Source organism: Battus philenor, unplaced genomic scaffold (genome assembly GCF_028537555.1).
Source record: "Battus philenor isolate CCGP_79_NKW_IND1 unplaced genomic scaffold, ilBatPhil1.0.hap1 SCAF_6, whole genome shotgun sequence".
NCBI classification, from domain to species: Eukaryota; Metazoa; Arthropoda; class Insecta; order Lepidoptera; family Papilionidae; genus Battus; species Battus philenor.
The window spans coordinates 710,937-733,406 of NW_027181726.1; the positions used below are offsets into that span (position 1 = coordinate 710,937).

General features: G+C 34.5%; 1 protein-coding gene across 1 annotated transcript in view; it reads right to left on the reverse strand.

Moving 5' to 3' along the window:
• Positions 1–19,788, reverse strand: part of LOC137930116 (protein tiptop-like) — a 412,862-nt gene extending 393,074 nt beyond the window's left edge. Inside the window, exon 1 of the mRNA XM_068773226.1 lies at positions 19,577–19,788. The gene's annotated coding sequence lies outside the window, so the exon portion shown is untranslated. The remainder of the gene's footprint in view (positions 1–19,576) is intronic.
• Between the last annotated feature and the right edge of the window lie 2,682 nt (positions 19,789–22,470).

Below are 22,470 nucleotides of genomic sequence, written 5' to 3' on the forward strand. Positions count from 1 at the left end.
TCATTTAGACCCTCAAGCAAACACAGTAATATTAAAAAAAATCACTTTCGTAAATCAGGCTACTAAGGGTTAATACTAAGATCGACATCCATTAATTTCAAACACTGTTTAATAGAAAATACCGTTACAGTACAGGCTTATGTCAATCCGTATGTAATTATGGATGTCATAGATAAGTTTTTACTGTAGTGTCAGTTCCAGGAGTCGTATTCAATTCTCGCAAGGTGGACTTATCACCCGTGCTTGCTGTCACGTCTTTTCAGCGCATAGAAACCTACTGAAAGGTATACGCAACGATTTCTATGTGAGGATATATCATAATCGCCACGGTTGGCAGTGTTGATTGCAGTGTGTTATTATGATGCGCAGACGCTGTTGTCAATCATCAAGAAACTTGTTATCGCGCAGTGGAAATTCTACATAATTAATGCACAAAGTGTGAATTATATTTTATATCATTGTATCGCGGAAAAAGAACCCGCTACCTACGATCACAAGTATCGATCTTTACCACTGTGCGACCATTGCTTATATAATATATGATATACGTTTTCTGTCTATATAATATTTTTTTTTCTATGATAAATGTAGTTGAGATCATTAAAAAAATAATTTAAAAAATAACATATAAATAGTAATATATATTGTTTTAAAATTTACCGCGGCTAAGACAATTTTCAAAATTGAATTATTCTACAGAAAAATTGTATGGTAACTTAAAAATATAAATGTATCCGTGACATTATTTTAACCACAATTTCAAGACTTCAATGATTGACTACTCGGCAAACTTCTTTACCGTCCAATTATCTACGTCGTAACGTAACATGGGAAATTTAAAACGATTCTTTACCGCTTGCTATATGATAAAAAAATAAATTACATTGAATATGAGTTAAAAATGTATGAGTATAATGTTTTTCTCACAACAAATCACATTTCGCGATCACATAATCGACATTTCGCTATATCTTCGGGTCACGTTAACATTTGACTCACTGTGTCACCCGGCTCCGCTCGCGATACCATCGCAGAGAAACGGAGATCAATAAACATCTCTACACGGATTCAGATCTAACGAGATCAATATCTAATAGTTATGAGTTTAAATTACAATAGACAATACTAACGTACATGTCAGGGGTGGCCAGCCAGCCTGCTAGATAGTTCGCACCATTAATATTTTTTTTTATAATTTAACATATATAAAAATGAAAGACAATAACACTTCCCTTAATAATTCTTTCTTCTTTTCAGTCGATGGACGCCCCCTGCAAAGCAGAGATCTCCTGCAAAGATCGCCACGACGTCCGATCCTGTTCTGACTGCTTCCAGCGACTTCCTACGAACTTAACTCTGTCGTTAGTCCAACTAGTGGGAGGCCTACCCACACCGGGTCTGCCAGCTTGTGGTTGCAACTCGAGAACCTTTTGGCAGTCGGTTACAAGAGCCATATGCCACGCCCACTAACACTTTAGGCGACCAATTCTTTGAGCTACGTTGGTGATATTAGTTCTTCTGCGGATCTCATATCTAGTTCGATCTCGCAGCGAAACCCAGGCATAGCCCTTTCCATTGCTCTCTTGGTGACTTTGAGCTTAAGAGGTTCGTCGTAAGTGACTACGTTTCGGATCAATGTACTATAACCATCATTGATAATTCTTTAGAATTTGGTAAATACTTCAGGGTTGTTTGAATTTCAAAGCAATCATTTTTATAAAATAACCCCAAAATAAAACTTTATCGATATTCAGAAATATCTATTAAAGAGCCGCAAGTGTCTTGCGACCCGGAGGTTGGTCACCCCTGGTACACATTATGATCGTGCTTAAGGAAGTATTGAACCGTTGAGTTTGTCTATACTCAGTGCTTTATACATTTTTGTATTTTAAAATTTTAGTAATATATTTGTTGAGAAAATATACATACATATTTGTAATATGTGTCTAATTTAATACATATTTATTCTTAGATAGGTATGTTTGTGCGTAATAGTTTTAATACTAATAAATAAAGGGTGAATGCATACCTCATTTGTTATAAAAAAATAAGCCTCGTACGCCTATTATCAACCACCCTGTATAGTGTGAGCGTTCAGAAATATGTTACATTAATATATGTTTCATTTTGAAATGCGACCGTACAGCAGTATTTCCCAACGCGGGACCCACTTGATTTTTAAATAAGGCAATTCGAAAATCGACTTGACACGAGTTTAACTCTTTCGCTTTAATATAAAAATTATATAGCGCATAAAAGGTTGGGAAACATTGGTCTTCAGGGAGAGATAGTAAACAATATTTAATTTTAATTTAAAATTTGAAAACGTCATTTTTAACATTTTATTTTGTTAATAATTCTCTCTAGCACCATTGATCTTTAGATAGAGTGTACCATACATTTATTGGTACAAGCTATACTTTTACACATATAACTAATCACCTGTACATAAACAAACAATTGTTATTTCCCTTCGTCATGCGGTAATTTGAAAACGACTACCGCTTTCATTTATTTCTTAATAAGTATCCTAATACTCTACAAAAAGTTGTTATAGAGATTGTTTATTGTTATAAATCTCGTACACTTATAAAAAATCATAAGGTATTAGCTTTTCGAAAGCGTAATTAAATGTTAAATCGTGTATCACCATGTACATTGATTGACAGCTAATAACGAAGTATACATTCACACATTTATATCGCTCATCATACCTGATATATTTCAAAACAAGCGTCAACAGTTTAACTCACAATTTTTTGTATGTTCCGCGAAGTCATTAACAATAAACAAGTGAAATTCAGTTGAAATCGTCGCATGCGCATATATAGTTGTAACAGAAAGATCTCTCCAAATAACCTATCAAGTTGTCTTCAATCGTCTCGGCGCGAGATAACGCACTCGCGGCAGCGTCTTTACAAGTCATTAGACGTGTCTCCCCCTCGTCCCCCGCCGCCTCCCCCCGCCTCCTCCCCCCGCCGCACCCGGTTGTAATTAACCGAGGGCCATAAATTGACCGTAACTGTCATATCATATTGATTTAGTCCCGTGAGTACGCGGAGCGAGCTTCCACGGAGTTTTGATATTCAAGCAACGAGTGCCTCGAGTTATGGCAAGTTTTTTTTAATTCTCCACCATTGAAACTCGATGATCGAAGATTCCGATAACGTAGTTCCTAAACTGATAAACTAGCATATAACAATCATTTACCAACATTATAAAATTAAAGTTATAGTTATAATAACCTGTGTGCCAACATAAGTAAGCTGCCGGCTCTCTAACGCTCTCTCTGGCTGTAGCGACCCAGACTGCGTTTGATGGTGACCTTAAGAGAAACATTAGGCGTTACGGTCCTTTGTGCAGAACATGCCAGAAGGAGGACGAGACTGCTACTCACGTACCACTTCTGTGTACAGGAGTAGCACCCTACAGGGCTGCCCAACTCGGAATGCCAAGGCACCTCTTCGAGATCGCCAACATCAAGGGTCTGCTGGGATGTCTTGGGCAGTTGAGTTGGTTTGATTAAGACCAACCACGACCCAAAATTAGCGCATTGCCGCTTAGTTGCGGAAACAAGACCGCTTAGACAAGACAAGTACTGTTGCTACTCACACTAGGCAAGGTATGTACAGCAGGTGCAGAAGCAGTGAGATTCATAGATTGCACGACAATACACAAATTAAGGCTACGAGTACATTGCACCAAATAGTAAGCAGTCTAATAAGATACACACAGGAAGCTCTAGAAGAGATATTAAACATTTTATTCCGACTGGAAAATAAGGATAGAAACCCATCTATTATTTTATCGCTTCAAAATTGTTTTTAGTCTCATCATATGTAAGTGATAATATCCAATTGAGAATTTTAAATTTGATTTCACTTACAGAGTAGTGTTTACCTTGACTAAACCTAAGAACTCATTTGTAAACAAAAGCAGACATATACGATCATTAGCTTTATATATAGTGTTACAAGGTAACAGATGTAAACATTTGTAAACGAGAGAATGTATACCCGTAGTGAAAGTGATCAAAAAAAAAATATCTGACTTGCTTTGCTGTTCAAATGGCATTTGCAGATTCATAGGTGCGAGGGGGCAGGAAACTGAAGGTGCTAAGTTTAAATAATAAAAAAAATTGGTCTCAACATATGATTTATTTATTATGCTGTACTATCACTCATCGCAATTATCATGGTCATCATTTCAGCATATATTTTAAAAGGACCGTTTGAAAGCAACCTGCGTCGCGTTTGGTTTGGCGCAATACATCTAATCTACAGAATTATTTATTTCCACTTTATGCACTTTTAAGGCACTGGTTTCCGACAACCTTAGGTCATCTATACGCCTTATGGGACTTGCCAGTCAATGGGTTCCATTTTAGAATTTCAAAATCCAAGCCGGCGTCTGTTTTTTGATATAAAAAGTAAAGACTTGAAACCATCGTAAGATATTGTTGAAACTTAAAGTGCGTATAATTCAAACGTCGTTGAATGTTAATTGAATTATTGATGGGAAGCGGTAATAGGTAATTACAGTGGAATTTTGGCAGCAGGAGTCCCGGACGGCGAATGCACCGACGCAAGTGTACTACGTAACTCGAGTTCTGTCTTCCCGCACGCCCGCGTGTGCGTGACCGTGTAAGCCGACGCACACGCGCTCGCGGCGCCGACAGCGTTATCGGCGCACGGGAACGAGTGAGGCTGTCAAAACAACGCCAACTAGCGAAATCGAACAAAACATTTGGGCAGCGAGTGATAGAAAACAAACACTCACTTGCCATTCTTAAACAGATGATCCGATTCAACAAACATTAGCGATTGATTTTACGAGCCGTCGAGATCAAAGTTATACAGGAATGTACACAGAGCCGCCCGGTCCTTGCTGTGAGATTATAAGGCGTACAATTCTACGCGCGAACGCTTTGACGTGCGCGCATTGGCGGCCATCTTGTTCCCGTCGACAATGGCGCGCTCGGTGTTGCTACATCGATGACGTTTTCCTTTTTCTCACAGTTCTTTATTGCACTAATTCTGATCGAGCATACTTTTTATTTTTTTTCTGTTTATACGTCGTCCCGGGAACACTTCTGATCAGATATCGGCGTTCGGCCGTCGCGATGGCTGATCAAAGCGGCCGCGGTTTTGATTTAGGAATCGAACGCTTCCTTTATTCGAATGTTATCAATTCTTTGCAGCCAAACATTGCCGGCGTGTTTGTTTTGATGTTACCATATTGAACGAGTTACGGATTCGTACGTCATGCAGTCGCCGGCTAGTTGTTATATGTCAACGGGCGATCGTCTACTGCGAGCGAATTTATTACCACTATTTAATCTTTGTTTAACTTACCAAAAATTATTTAGGCAAGTTATAGATATGTGGACGTAACCGCCTTGCATTGTTTGGTTGTTCAAGGGACCAAAATCGAGTTCACAGTGGCGATCTTTGAGAGAGTCCTATGCCATGCAAACGGAGCCTATCTGTGGCCATCATGATTCTTTGGGTATTAATTACAAGTATTAGAATCTATATTCCACAGATATTAGAGTTCGTGTCATTGTTTTTCCATTTACGTTTCAATTTTCGAAAAAGAGATTTCGCTCATGTTTTTGCATGTTACAGTGTTTACTGTCTCTTAATCTATTTTAACGACGCTCTAACAAGGTCCAGTTTTTAAAATAACGTTTCGTGCGACCACTTCCTCACCCCTACTCCATACTGCATTCCTCAGGTTGTACATTTGTATATATGTATGTATATATGTCTATATATACATATATATCTATTTATAGAAGCATAAGACAGAGAGGCACTGAGGTGAGTTACGTATACGAGGTTTCGGCTGAGCACCTTTCGTAATCTGCCTCCTCAAGACACCAATAAGTCCATTCCCAACCAACTCAAGAATAAGACCAATGTCTTATTCTTGAATTGGTTGGGAATGGACTTATTGTGGATGTTCTGTAAGTAAAACCGGTTTTAGTTTCAAAAGATATTTAATGGCAATCAATTAGGTATGAAACCTACTTACGAGTTTTTTATTTTTATAAGCCTATTTGTTTCATTTTGGTTTTAATTTTTCATTATTTTCTTTACCTAGGAACGTATGATTATTTTATAATTTCATAAAAAACAAATATACCACTAAAATAAACCATAAATCATATATACACATGACAAGACATGTTTCCAATGATTCTTAACATATCTTGGCCTCGTTAAACCAAGACATCGTGTGCCCTCTAGTGCTTGTAACTTGTAAACAATTTCGTCAAGGTCTTCCAAAGCTGACACAGCCTTGGTAACGAAGGAACGTTCTCGAAGAACACTAATAAATTATTGTTCAAGAAGTTATAGTCAGATGCGTTAATCCGTGAGCCGCGCCACCCGAGTGACCCGAAAGTTCGGAGTCGCAAGATGAATAGTTTCATGTGAACTTATTGGTTTAATACGGTTCGACAAGCCGACGATAAATTTATTGTTAGAGAAGAAAAAAAAAACCAGTTTCCAAGTAACGATATCGGAGGCACTAAAAATTCCACATGACTTCGTCTCGGTGTAGCGTCGTATGGTATAAATCGTGAAATGTGTCAATTAACTCAGGTTTAATGTTGTATTTATGTAAATCATTGTCTGACGGACATTGGGGGGTTAGACAAAAAGAGACGTTTGGCCGCGACACGACCCGGGGCATTTAGATAAATTGGGTATTTTCTCGAAATGTCAGTGAGACTCCAAAAAAAACAAAACGATAGAAACCAACAGATAGAACACTATATTGGTGGCATATGTTATACTAATTACTTAACAATATTTTTTAAAAAAAGTTCTCATATATGTCGACTTATGGAGACCTCATTAACCAGTCAGTGATTTTACACAAAGAAAAAAAAAGATGTATTTCTTTTTTCAAATTTTCCGTAGATTAAAAACAGTAATAATCCATATTACTCTACCACGTTGGATCTAAATATCTATAGCTTGAGTTTATGGCATAATGGTCGCTACAAAACACATAACTCACACAGAGACATTCTGACATTTCTCATACATACGTCATTCACAGATATTGACACTTCACTAACTTGTGATTGTATTATTTTAATAAAACATTGGAGTCAGAAGAAACGGTAGATTTCAATCCGTATCACCTCCCAAAAGTTCTTTTCATTTTTGCATAACACTGGATGTAGTTGTACCAAAATATAAACTCAAGGATCGCACTTTCTGTACATCAAAACACGTTCCCGACCATCCAGATGTACACGAAAACAATATTTCAAAATCAAATTAAAATAAGTTCGTAAGTAGATATTATTATAGCTCAATTAACACAACTCCGTGAGTTGGTTCCAGCACAGCATTGTCACAGGTTTCATTAGTAAGAAAAGGACCAATATTTAGCCACTTCCGCACATGCAGTTGTAGTCGTGCAATAAAGTGACTACCACTGCATGTGCGGAAGTGGCTATATATTGGTCCTTTTCTTACTTAGGATGGATTTCCGCGAGGTAACGCCTGATTCCATTAAATATTACAGGTTTCATTGTCACACATACAATGTTAACGTGGAGGAAGTACGTGAAATGGTTCCAAGTAATGTCATATCAAAGAAGTTTAGATTTTTCGTCTTAGGTATATTTAAAAAGGCTTTTCAAGAGTAGCCTTCCGTTACTATTCGTATAAAACATTTAAGAATAAATTGCTTCGGTTTCAATACTTTAAACTTGCAGGTATTTTTTATAAAACCTTCAATGTTGTTTATATGTAATCCAAACATCTGTAGAAAACATACGTCATAATTTTGACAAAAATTAACTACGTTCTTTTTTTTGTTTAATCTATACAAATAAATAAAATCTGAATGTCTGTATGTAATGGTAAAATAACAGCTTTTTACTATATACATATGGATATATGAACGGTACATATACCAAAGTTATTTTTTTTTTATTTTTGTCTTCCGGCTAATTTCTAAAATGGCTAGAACGATTTTGACGGCACCTATTCTAGCAGGTAACAGATATAATAAAAAGTAATTTAGCGTAATTTTATTTTAGAAAAATTCTTTAAAATTAATATGTCAAAGTACAACATTTATTCTTTTCATATTTTAAAAAAGTATTTATATCTTTTCTTTTGTAGTCTATGAAAGTTTAACTCTTGTATTTTTTTTATTGTCGTCATCTGAACCTTTAATGTCTAATGATGACAGCGTCTTTTTTTCTACGATACATTTTTTTTACAATATTTATTTACTTTATAATAATTATTAAATTTGTATCACATGCATATTTATTACAACTTTTATATGTTTTCGTGTTACTGAAAAAAAGAAAAATAACTCCTTTGGTCGCAAGCCGTCATAAACCGTCTCAAAACCCACTTACACATTTCCCTGTGTTTCTATTAAACATTAAAAAAGAGAAAGAAATGTAAAGCTCAAAAGATATTAAGCCGTGACTGAATAGAAAAATACATTTTTTTCTTCAGTATTTTCATTCGTAACGTTCTCATTTTACGTTTTTTTTAAGAACAAAAGAACTCATTGTTTACCAGCCTACTTACGGGTTAGGTGTGCTTTGTACATATCTCCAGTATTTAGGTCTTACGTGCTATACTCTTGTATTTATGCATTTATAACCATCCTAGTTGAAAGGACATCATAAGGCAAAGCAATCACTTCTTATCGTACGATAAAATCGCTAAAATAAAAAAAAATCATAATATCTTTACTCAAGGATGTATTTACACGTTCTTTTGGTTCGTCCATTATTTTAACATTATAAGTAATAAGCTGCCACCAGCTCGGAACGCTAATCTGTTGAGAAACCGGCAAGAAACTCAACAGTTTTTCTTCTAAATCAAATTTTAACATTTTCACGTGTACATCAATATATATATGTAAATGCGTCAATAAACCAAGTTCCATATATTTCGATTAACTAAAAACTCTTGAATGCTATAATATGATTTATTTAATAATAATATTTAATACATGTCAATGAGATGAAGATGCTTAAATGGTCGGGTGGCGTCACTAGAATGGACAGAATACGGAACGAATATAGATAAACCAGATGACCACGTGGTAAAAACTGCCTTAAGCCTCCCAGAATTCCCAAGAGGGAGAAGGCGTCCAAAAGCTACGTGGTGGTCTAATATCGGAAAGGAACTGAAAACCCTTCAACATGATGCAGAGACAACCCAGGGTAGCGTGGCCTGGCGCGAATTGATAAGGAGACCCGACCCCAAACAAAGGGAAAAGGGAAGGAAGAAGAAAAAGAAGAATATTTAATATAGTTTAAATTTTAGGTTCAAAAGTACCGAACGGAAAGTCTGTGATATCTCGTGGGTATGAAATGCGTCTTATTGTACGCAGATGAAGCTGACCTTCTTCTGGAGACTAGTGTTATGGGTATGAAGACCTGCCTTCTGGATATCATTCATAGGCTACGCTTACAACTAAAAACTCTTAAACATTATAACAAGATTTATTTAACAATATAATTTAAATGAAAAAAATCGACTTTGGAATATTCATAGTAAGCTTTTATAAACATCTTAATAATAATGGCACTAATTACGCATTTATCAGCGCGTTGGCGGGCGGTGCACTTTGTTGCACGACTACCACTGCATGTGCGGTAGTGGCTAAATATTGGTCCTTTTCTTACTTAGGATGGACTTCCGCGAGATAACGCATGATTCCATTAAATATCTTAATTTAAACTGAAGGACATCCACCGCAGGATATAAACCTTCTCCATACATTTCCAATAACTCCTCTAGAAGCCTGCTTCCAGCGTCTACCAAGAACCATGCGTCATTTGTATATCTCACAAGAAAAGTTCCAGAAAGTCAAATTTGTTAGAAGCTAGAAGCAAATCGAGTTATTCTATACATTTTTAAATCCAAATATTCGTTTAAATTATTAAATGTATTCCATTTTATTACATTAAATTGCTTATATTTTTAAAAATAAGTTACAGATATTGATATAAGATCGATTATGGAATATCGAGCGTGATTATTTAATCTGTGGTACTGTTGAACAGGAATTTAGCAGTCTATAAACATAGAAAAAAACTTTTAGTAAAACCAGCAACTATGTTGTATGTTTTAAAAAATTAAAACCAAAACATTACTTATTCCAATATGCTATTGTAAGCACTAAATCATCAATCAATATAAAATGACAGCATTGTTGTCCCTACAGGAAGATGCCACCGGCTCCGAAGGCAGTTCTGCTGAGAAGCCGACAAGAAACTCAACAGTTGCTCTTTACAAATATAGTTTTATAAAGAGTGCGCGACAATAATTAACCTTTCAAGTGACCAGTAACAATATTTAATTCCACGCATTAAAATCAGTATAGTATTCTTGGATAAAATAATATACTTTTTGATATTGGTTGTAAATCTCTTCAGTGGCAGATCTGAAATTGATTGTTGAATTTTATTGTTCGTACGTATACCTTGTGCCTTAAGTGATTTATTTAATTTTTAAAAACAAAAACCGTGAGTATGAACAAACAGACTGTTCTTTTAAATAATATTAGATGCTTTTGCGGAAAAAATAAACATTATTATAGATATATTTGGGATCTATGTAAGAAAACTACTGCAGTCTAACCAATCACTGGTCTCTATATGTAACTAATTTCTTCACCATCACCATCACATCAGCCGATAGCCGCCCACTGCAAGGCATAGGACATCACCCAAAGATTACAAAAACAGGTCTTGTATCGACCGCATCCGAAGACTTTACGACGATGATATATCTATTATGTAATTACTAATAAACACGTGCTACAATAGGAGGATATATTATACATATATAAATTACACATATATGTAGACACATATTGTATATTACAAGTCAATAGAAGAAGGATAAGATAGTTCTGCTATCAATAAGTCTGGAACCTTCTTTTTAAACATATGACTGTTTTAATGACTAATGGGCGATTTTATTGTATTAGAAATATCAAGATTCACAGTTCGACTACGATTTGATTGATTTGAACTCTGTATCGTTGACTGGATCATTTCGTTGCGCGTCGCTTGTGAAACTCGCCCGTAAAATTGCAAAAACATGCCATTAATGAACAATGGACGCCATTTGTTTTCCGTCGGGTGATGCAATCGTAATAAAAAAAAATGAATCAACAAGAAATATCGATCGAACAATGACGGAGACGGAACACGTCCGTCCGCTTCCCGCGCGTCTGATATAATGACATAAGTCGGTAATTAGCAAATGCAAGATGGCGGCCGCGGCCAGCGCCTCCAATGTCAATACCGACATAAATCATCCGCCATATTTATTTCGACTATTCAACGTATTTATTCTTGTTCTTGTTTCTTAATCCGTCAACATTATCTATACTTCTCAACGTTTTTTTTATTTAATTTATTTTATTTCATGCACCTTGTCATCTATGTATTTAATACTATTTTTCTATCATCCCATTTCCCTATCTCAACACATTACACATCTTAATACCAGATATCTCTACACCACGCCTAGATGGAGTTTAAAACGTTTACAAATGTATATTTATAGGTGAACAAATAAGTATTTAATTTATATGGATGAGCGAAGAATTATATGAACAATGATCGACATGCCTGGCCGCTTCCAATCTATTGTCAATCTATGACGGAGATCTATAACAGTACTAAATTTTTCTCATCTACGCCACCCTAAAATTACACTAGAATTTTGCGGCACACCGAAAGCTAAATTCGAGAGACGAGTGAACTTGACATGCCGATGTGTCTTAAATACAAAATATGTATAATGAAAAATTGTAAAATTTCAATTTATTTATCTTTATCGCGGCACACTTGTATCCGACCTAAGGCACACCGGTTGCGGAGCACTGATCATTCTCTTCTTTCTTATCAAAAACCTTCCAAACCTTTCTAATCTCTAATAGATTCAGGCGTTAATTCACTCTCCACGTGTTTCACCCTCTACGGGGCATCCTCAGGATATGTTACACCAAACACCGCTAAACACCGAGTCAGTGACTCATCAGAGACTCGGTGTTTGGCGGTGGTTAAAGGTGGTATTTCTGTTTCACATTGTTTGCCGCACGCGCATTTATCAGCGGGCTGGCGAGCGGTGCACTTCATTGCACGACTACTGCTGCATAGCAGAAGTAGCTGTATATTAGTCCCTTTCTTACTTATTTCCAATCTATTTCAATCAGTTTATTTCCTGTAATCCTTTGACAGACGGTCGCTGTTCCGTGAGTTTAAAGAGCCAGGGCGCAGAAGTGCTATGTTTCAACTAAGTTTTTGGAGGCAAAACCCTAGTTCTCTCCCAGGAGCACCTGACTTTCTTACCGGATTGGATTACCGAATATAAATATATAACCACAGATATAACAACTCTCTTCATCATCTTCATGATTTCAGCCATAGGGCATCACCTAAGCCTCTCTGATATCAATAACACCGATTAGAAACGGCCTGCATTCTTTTTTATTATTAAGATCCATATTCCACTGATATTGGCATCCGATTCTCTGTTTTTACATTTACGTTTAATATTTCCAATTATTTTGCTCTCATTTTGGCATGTTAGTGTTTACCAAGTCTCTTAATCTATTTACTAACTAAAATCGAAAATTATTTAAAATTAAGTTGAAGTTAACTAATTATAACGAATATTTTTTGAACCCTTATTAGTCTAGTTTCAATTTTGATACCAATCTTTTAAACCGAATGTTCACATTACTATTAGTTTTTTATAGGTTGGCTGTACGAATTTTACTGTTGTATTAAATTCTTTCCAACGAAATTTAAAAAAAAATCTATTTTTCCCTTCATCTAGACTCTCAAGCAAACAGTAATATTAAAAAAAATTCTTTCGTAAATCAGGCTATTAAGGGTTAAGTTTAGAATCTTGCTAGTTTTTAACGACGCTCTAACAATAAAGGTTCTCTAAAGGTTTACCTATTTTATGGTTGAAGGTCTGTAATCTCCACTTCAAGAACTAATCACAACGACCATCCGTTCTTCTAGGTATATGGTCTGATCACCTTTTTAATTTAACAATCATCTGGTCATTTGTTTCCCTGTTACTGATTTGATGTCTTAAATTCAAATGTATAACGTTTAATAAATTACGTTGGATGGTTCTAACTCCCACATCTAAGTGTAGTACTTGTAGATTGTACATTGTTGTAAATGAAGTACTACCAATTACAAATAGAGCATTACCCGTCACGTGTTCAGGATTGTGTGCGCCGGTTGCCTAGCAACCACGCGATGCGATATTTTAAACCTTCAACACAGTATCAAACATATATAAACGAAAACAAATATTTTTTAATTTGTTAAAAAAAATATTGTACAGTTTTTGCAGATACAAATATCAAAACCGATGCCATTGGTAATAAATTTTACCATTTTCTAATGTAATTATTATAAACACATTAAAAATTTAATATTTTTTTTTATTTGTATTTACTTTTTACTAACGTACACCAGCAGTAACCATGAGTTAAAAATAACATAAAAATCTCTGTATAAATGAAGGTTATATAATGTATTTTTATAGATGACAGTATTTAAAATTTACTTAATAAAACAATATAAAAGCAAGAAATACTACTATAGTATTACTGTTACATATCACAATCAAATTCGTGTGTATTGTAAAAAAATTAATTATATACAAAACATAACTAAACGTATATATAATAGTAGAATAAAAAAAATATTTGAAAAAAGAAAAATTATTACGTCGCTTTTTTAACAATAAATTCAGCTACTAAAAACATGCATCTAAAATCTCAAACATCGATTTAATATCGATAAAAAATCGTCGATATATCCACTACGAAATCATACATAACGATAATTTTTACGAGCCCGCGAGAAATAAAAACTATAAAAGTAATTACTTATATTAACGCATATAAAGACATAATCAATTTGGTAAATCAAACACATCGAATGTAATAAATAGATATAAACGCCGGTGAACGATAAAGACGACTCGGCCGTTATTATAATTTACGCGCGAACTGAATTGGTTCGATTTTTGATTTAATGACATTATTATATCGATAGTTTTAATAAACGATCGCTGACGTCACTACCGGTGCGGCCGTCAATTTTTAATTCATTTGGTAAATATTAATTCTTTTTCATTTCTATATTTAATAAATCAATAAAAATTTAGAGCAGTTATATTTATTAAATTAAAAAAGATGATTTGGACTCTCTTGTAGATGTTATGAAATATTTTACATTTTCAATGTTTATTCAAGTGTTGAACGACAGCGTTCGGATACAATTTTAAAGCACACAACACATGTCTCACGACATAAATTGTGAATTACGTAAATGGATACAGATAGTTGATTGATTTTGTGATGAAAAATCCATCAGAAATAAACACGATATGACTGTCCATCTCTCAACTGCAAATGTCATTTCTATTCGCAGTAATTTGTTTTGTCTTCCAAAGAGAACTAGGGCTTATTCAGTGTCGAATACCTTTTCTAGGTTAGATCAGAAATAAGATAGCCGATTTGGTTAGCGAGTTGAAGTGACAATAAACAGGCCAGGTAACAAGGTGTAAAACATATACAAGACAGATGACATGGTTAAGATTAAAAACGGAGAGATGTTCTACAAGAACAAACGACATTGCAAAAGTTAAAAGTCGCTGGACTGATGCCGCTTCCAATTGAACCTATTAGAAATTAAAGTGAGAGGCTTATTTGCAGCAGTGGAAGTCCTCTATGAAACGATAAGACTCACGGACCTAGACGGCTCTGAATGAGATAGTCGGCAACAAATGTTATAAAATTCCGTAATGTCAGGAATATAACCTTTATCTGTGAGAAACCGTTATGTATTTAACTTTTAAACAAAGATTATTGTACAATAAACATAATGACTAAAATGTTTAAATCGAGAACGGATCTACTATAACGGTTAGATTTTTAATATTTTGCATCACGGTACGAGGATATACTGTACGGGATTACTTATGATGACGAGGAAGAACCTGTCGTTCTTATGGAGAAAATAAAATAGTAATCATAACTCCATTAATACCTACAATCCACACAATTAAAACATCTGTTCTTAGTTTGTGACGTCAATCAAAATAAAAAGAAGTCTTTGAAAAGAAAACATGTTTTTGTACATCACTCTGTGTGAATGCATTATGGAGTACATCTTTATATATTAGTACACGGTTGAAATTCCTTCCACCTATACTAAGCGTTTTGTTAACACTTTTATAGTGCGAACAGCCAAAGAATGGAACCACCTACCGCCGTCATTGTTTCCAGGCTGTGGAGCATTCAAGACAAGAGTAGGTTCCGATAGGTTCTAGGCAAACATGTAGCATCATAGACCTCGTCATTACTTAACATAAGACGAGACAGAGGTCAAAAGCTTCACATATAAACGATAAAAAATTACTATTACATTCCGATAAGCCAGTAACTTTTCAATGTATACCTCTAGTATATAAAGCCAATATATTAGTGATTTCGTAATAGAAATCATCTATGATTGAAATATACTTTTTGTATATGTAATTCTAAGTTGTAAAATATGTTACATCTGTCAGAGTCCTTCTTAAATAACGATATAATTATATGATACATTCATTACGTGCATTACATGTTCATACATTTATTACATAAACAAAAAAAATTAAACTCAACTTTAAAATTGTATTACAACTACATCTTCATCACAATAACAACATAATATTCCGCGTTAAAATTAAAATTCGAATGTCGATTTGAATTTAGAAGACGTCAGCGATGTGTTCTTTCGCTGCGATCAATGTATACATGTAAATATATCTTCTCGATCTTTCTCGATCTGGACATAACTCATCACCCGCTTAAATAAAATATATTAATGTGAAAAATGCATATTCCATTGACTTTAACTGTCGTAAAAATCTTTAACCGTAATCCACAAGCCGACACATTCGTCTATATATATATGGGAATATATTAGAGATCACATCTGTCCCGATTGAATGTAATATATTAAAAAGTATTCACATTATTGATTATATGTGAAATAAATTAATTAATTTTGTTGTAAATTCATACTGGACAATGTAACTATTAAACGACAATATATATATATAGCGCATGAAACGTCAAACGCGCGTTTGTTGACAGCCAACTGTCAAATTTACAAGGTTTTAAAAGTTCAGATTTTTTTTTTAAGAACCTTCGACAAAGTATAAGAAAACTTTAATATGACAGAAATCGAATGTCTTTTTCAAGCTATGTATATATTACATAAACATACATATTTGTTCATCTATCAACTCCGTAAACATGGATTATTTGCTATTTCGGCCATATAGCTCACAGACAACTATAAAGTCTAGATAAGCCGGTTGTCGTAAAAGTAGAGAATGAAATCAAGAGAGCGATCACCGACCCCAAAGAAACCACAATGCCAGTGGTTTTGGGCCTGGTGACGATCAGCCATAATAAATGACCATTAAGAAACATATGTATGTATTATCGGATTTGTCTTCGCTAGGATTAGGTTAATACGTATTAAAACATGTTTCATCATTAAAAAAAAAACATCAATCGAAGCGTTCATCTAGGAATGAGGTCTGTTCTTCCAAAACCAGCATTGACTAGGATCCTGTCTAGCTTATATAACAGCGTATGTAAAAGGTAATCCAATAAATAAGTCAAACACCACGATACAAATTTATTAAATTTTAAAAATCGAAGTATGTAAAATATAATTAAAAAAAATATCCCGTACAAATACTAAATAATTAGTGTAGCAAGAAATTGATCAAAAATAAATATTAATGCGTTCATTTCTATATCGCTTTAGTTGTATTTCGAATTAAACATTTCCTTTATCTTATTTTGGAAATTTTGAGACAAGTGGACTGTCGAACATCATTATATATTGGTGTATTTGCCCAATGCGTTCATTGAACCCAAATACGGTTTATAAGATATAGTAATAGATAAATCGACTGGTTACAGGTATTGCTATTTATTATTTATAATTTATTAACACTACATAGTCTAACAGGCCTCTAGAAGCCTTCACAATGTTTTCTGTTCACTGTTCGTGTGAACATCATATTCTGTTTACCGAACTTTAAAGTCAAATCGACCATTCGTTCTTTTCTAAATTATCTGATGTTGATATTACGTTTTTAATACTAAATCTACGTTTAAAAATATTAATAAATCGCCCAGCGGTAGAGAACGGTGACTTGCAATCGTTGGTCGCGAGTTTGATTCACGATATACAATCTTATACAATTCATTCTGCATTAATTACATAGAACGATTACTGCTCACAAACAAGTTGGAGTGAGAGGTCCAGAGTCCCAGAGGATGGGCAGTGGCGTCCTTTGCGTGCCATAATACGACACTGCGATCGCCAACCCGCCTGCCGCGTGGCGATTATAGTATATCCCCTATAAATATCTTTGGGAGAGGCCCATGCCTTGTAGTGGACATCTATCGGCTAAAACGACGACCACGGGGACTTTATTTATATATAGATATATTTATATATAGATATATTTATATACAGCGCAAGACGGCATTGAGGCGATTTTTGGGAGGGATCTCCACTACCGTTGGGCAACCAATGCTCTAATATATCCGTTCTCTCAATATAATTAAATGATCACTCTGAAATATATATTTTTACTATAGTAGAAACTTGTTGCAATACAAAGTCTGTAGGAATAGAAGGTAAACAACATGTAATTTTAATATATACTATATGTAGCTTTTTCTTACTGTGTACCTTACTTTAATTGACAGTAAATGTGGACCATATAAATGATCATCCTGTATATGACAATAAAAAGCTGATTAAACTCTTCGCCGTTATTTCACAACCAGATATATTTAAACTGCAAATATTTACTTCAGAATAGTTGCTACATATCGAAATTAAAATTTAAAGCTCCATTATTTCGTATATTGTTTAATATTTAATTTACTATATATTTATATTTCAAATCGATTGACAAACGTGCTTAATACAATATTGGTATGACATTCCTATTCGAGAATGATTTTAGTCAATAAAACATGGTTTATATAAAACACAAAGGTATTTATATAATATGCCACAGACATATGGAGGTTAAAAGTTAATTACCAACGTTTAACAACTAGCTAATAGCATATAACGAATGAAATCAACTTTAATAGTTATCCGTTTTATTCTGCAAAACCGTTTCATAAAACGTGAGAAATATCTGTTTGAATAAAATTTGGAATATTTTTGTTGGCTAAAAATATAACTTTAAAAAATAACACTGCAACTAGAAAAAGAAAAAATTAACATAAAAATTCGATAATATATTTGCATAGAATAACACGGAATAGCATTCCATGGCAAAGACAAAATTAATCCGTTATTAATAAACGTTCTAATTTTAAAATTCTTTTTTTTTTAAATTTCGCATTAAAAATGTGTAGGACTTGACGTCGGCGGTGTGTTCGCGGCGTCCCGCTCGCGCGCTCCCCCCTGGCCCCCGCGCCGCCCCGCCTACCCCCCGCTGCAGCCCAAGCCTGCACCGCGGTGCACAAGTAAAGATGGCGGCCCGGGGGAAGTGCGCTATGTACTCGGCACATGGCAACTCGAGCACTCGACACTTGTCGCACGCGACATTGTGAGGCTTCCCGGCTGAATGCGAGTGCAACGCGCTCGAAACTATTACGTCGACGACTCACTAACACTTGTGTATTCTTAAAATTATATTACTTTAAATAAACGTTTCAATTTAAATTAATCAAACATATTCGACACATTTGTAAATTTTAATTTTTAAAAACTAATAGCAACTGCTTTAAAAATCTTTTACAACATACTTTTGCGTAAACGAACGTCTTTAAGTCTAGACCCCTCTGTTTAAACTATTAAAATATCTATGATAATAAAATATTATGGACGCAAAAATATATATCCTATAATAATATACAAAAATACAATATCAATTGCTTTATCTATGTTGACATTTTATAATTTAACATATATAAGAGTTGTCTGTCGTTGAATTTGAAATTAATCCTGTACTTCTTTTTATTGCTTTGTAATTGTATTCTTAATTTTTTTGGCAATTCTTTAGAAATAAACATAAACATATATCAGCATGACATGCAGTTTGTAATACAGCCATATTTGTATAATGTTGTATAGGTATAATAATGAATTGTTTTTTATAATTTTATAAAAATCAACGTCCAGAGATAATTGGAAAAATACTTAGTACTAATTTAGTAGTTTTAGAGAGGCAAAAAGAATAAATTTCCATACAAAAAATTAAGTTATAAACTGATATATTACGTAGTTTCTATATGACAGATCGCAATAAAGAATCTTGAACTAACTAAGAGAGTACCGACGGCGGCCGTCGCCGCGGGCCCACTGAACTTCGAGTTTCAGGTTTCAGATGCGCTAACAAAGTTTCGGCCGTGGCCTGTAAACTTTTACTAAATAATCACTCGCGATCCCAGGTCCAGATGGTACACAGTTTAGTTGTCTTCTTATGTTTCTTACCTTGATATTTGTACAGCAGTACAACTGTCCACCTGCCACTCGCAAGCAACGAGTATCCTTTGTTTGTTGAGTATTTTGTTTGCGAACACACTGCACGGTCGGTCCGCGGACACACACAAGAAGCAAGCGGGGGTCACTTCACTTCACGAGAGCCGGCACCAAGTTTGGCGGGAGACGCGGCGCGGAGCTATCGGCCGGTGCGGGCTGCACGCGCGTCGCGGCCGGAATGGCGCGAGCCCGGCGACGCTAGCGCCGCGCCGCGTCGCACCAGCGCCGCGGCAACCGGCGGACGCCCGCGGACCCGAACCGTTTGTTTTGATCGGTTTTTACGATGACAATGTCTTCATATTCATATCATTTCACTTAAAATTATTAAACATCAACCTTTACTATGTACGGTATTTGATAAAGTAACTTATTTTTTTAGTAAAGCTTTAATTTGATAGTTATAATTTTAAAATAATTGACAATGCATTTACGTGTAAATATCTAGATAGATAAAGTGAATTTGATTTTGAAAGTATTTGAATTTAGAATACGAATATTCTAATTATGTATTTAACGATATTCCTAAATAATTTTAATAACTGAACATTATTAAGCAGTACAATATTTTATATGTACATTAATCTTTTTGAATAGCAAATTTATCAAAGATTGTAAATTAATATGTTTGTTTAAATTTTATGACTTTATACTTTATGTCGTAGAACCAACGTTTTTTTTTATTATTTCAACCATTTAGTATGCCCTCGGAGTTTTAAAATGATATACCTATGCCATATTTTTTGACTAATTATTTTCTTAGATAATTATATAATCATGTAATTTAATTTAGAAAAAAAAACAATTAAATATTAATATTTATTATGCTGTTTATTAAACAATTAGAATATATAATTCAAAATAATAAGGGTATATTTTTTTACCAAAACCCTTATGTAGAGAACGTCTTTACCATGCGTCATGTATTAAAAAAAAAGTGCGTCAAATTGCGAAGCGGGATCAAAACACGGAGCGCGGCGACGTGACCTTGCAGCCGGCGTGCAGCGCGCTAGCCGTCCCGCTCGCGCCGCGGCGGCGGGGCAGCGGGGCGCCGGGGCGGGCATCGCGGCCGGACCGCCCCCCGCCCGCCTGCCGCCCACCGCACACACCCGCCGCGTTTCCCGCGTAAGTCACTTCTACGATACCGTGCCTACTAACCGCTTCGTCGCCATTGTGTGCACGCCGCCTTATTTACTTCATGTTAAGTAGCTTAAACATGTGATGTTGCTCTGTGCACAACACTTTACTTTTAAAAGAAATATATATTTTTTTTACTTAATGTTGCTAATCTTATAATGTTTACTAATTCCATTCACCACAGTTCCGTTCGGAATTTCTGCCTTTTTTATTTTTGGTATAAATAGTGATTTGTTATTTGCCAATTAATGCATGGTACACCCTTTCGATGTGTACTGAAGCCCGGAATTCTCAGCTTCTAGACTACGAAAGGGCCACACGCAACACAAACACAACAAGACAACAAGAATACATAGCAACCAAGAAACAGAACAAGACAAACCACATCTTCCAAGCCGGTTGGTCACCGTGGAAAATCAAGACCAAAACACTCCAAAGAAAACAAAGAATAGTAAAAAACTAAATAAACCTTTAAAACTTAATGAACCTATTCATGGAGAAAGCCTTCACCTGCAGAGGGATTCTAGCAGAAAATTTACTTTTTAATTTGATTCTTTTTTTAAATCTTTTCACATTTCATTTTTAAAGATTTAATTTTTTAAGTTACTACTATTTTTTGTTGTACTATGTAATGTTTACCTTCTGTCTAGAAAGAAAAGGCTTCTTATTTTTCATTTTATTTACACCCTTTCGTTGATTTTAGCCGTAATAAATACCGTATTGATAATATAGTAAGAAGCGTTTTCTAAATAAGGCTTACTATATAATTAAATTTATTATTGTTAATATTGCCTAACGCATTCTAATAACAAAAATAAATATTATTATATATTGATCGCAATAAATAGAATGATTGAAAATAGGTGTAAAAACTTTAAAGTTTTTTGCTGATAAAACCTTTATATCTTTTACATATATGATTATTTACTATGTATAAAATCATCATTATAATAAACGGCAGAGAAAAACAACATATTATTATTAACTTAAATCGCACATAATCTAAATAAAATATTTTCAACCTTGTGCACACAACACGCGATAAGATTTCAAGAAAAACTGTATATCTACTGTATTCCCATACACCTGGTTACCAGTTGAAATATATCTCGATTTCTACAAATTTATAACTATCACACAATGAGCTATATAAATATAAACTTACTTATGAGACACTTTTAAAAACCTTTTTTTAAATTATTTTTTTAAATTTTGCATATGTCGTAAGATACTGGTCAGTTTCACTTTCGTTTCAGATCTAAAACATTGACTTTATATAATCTGTAGGCGTGTAATCATAAGCGTACGAGCGATGTATGTGTGGGACACGCACACATATACAAGAGTGTTTCTCGTATCACAGTATCTTTTACTCGTATAGGAACAAGGACCTGACCTGCCTTACTCATATTGTGGATGCAATACGAACCATCAGACTGCAGTAGATACAAATTACTATTTAAAACCATTACTAATAAGTAATTGTATATCTAAATTATGTTATTGTAATGTATTACGGGGGATCGTAAAGTAATTTAATTTAATTTAATTAATATTTTTTATTGTACACGATAAGGTACATTTAATAAGTTTTACAATAATATACAGAAAAGTACAATGGGCGGTCTTATCACACAAGGCAATCTCTTACAGACAACCATAGTAAGGAAAAGATAATAGTACTTATTAAGGGTAGTTCACGTGTACAAAAA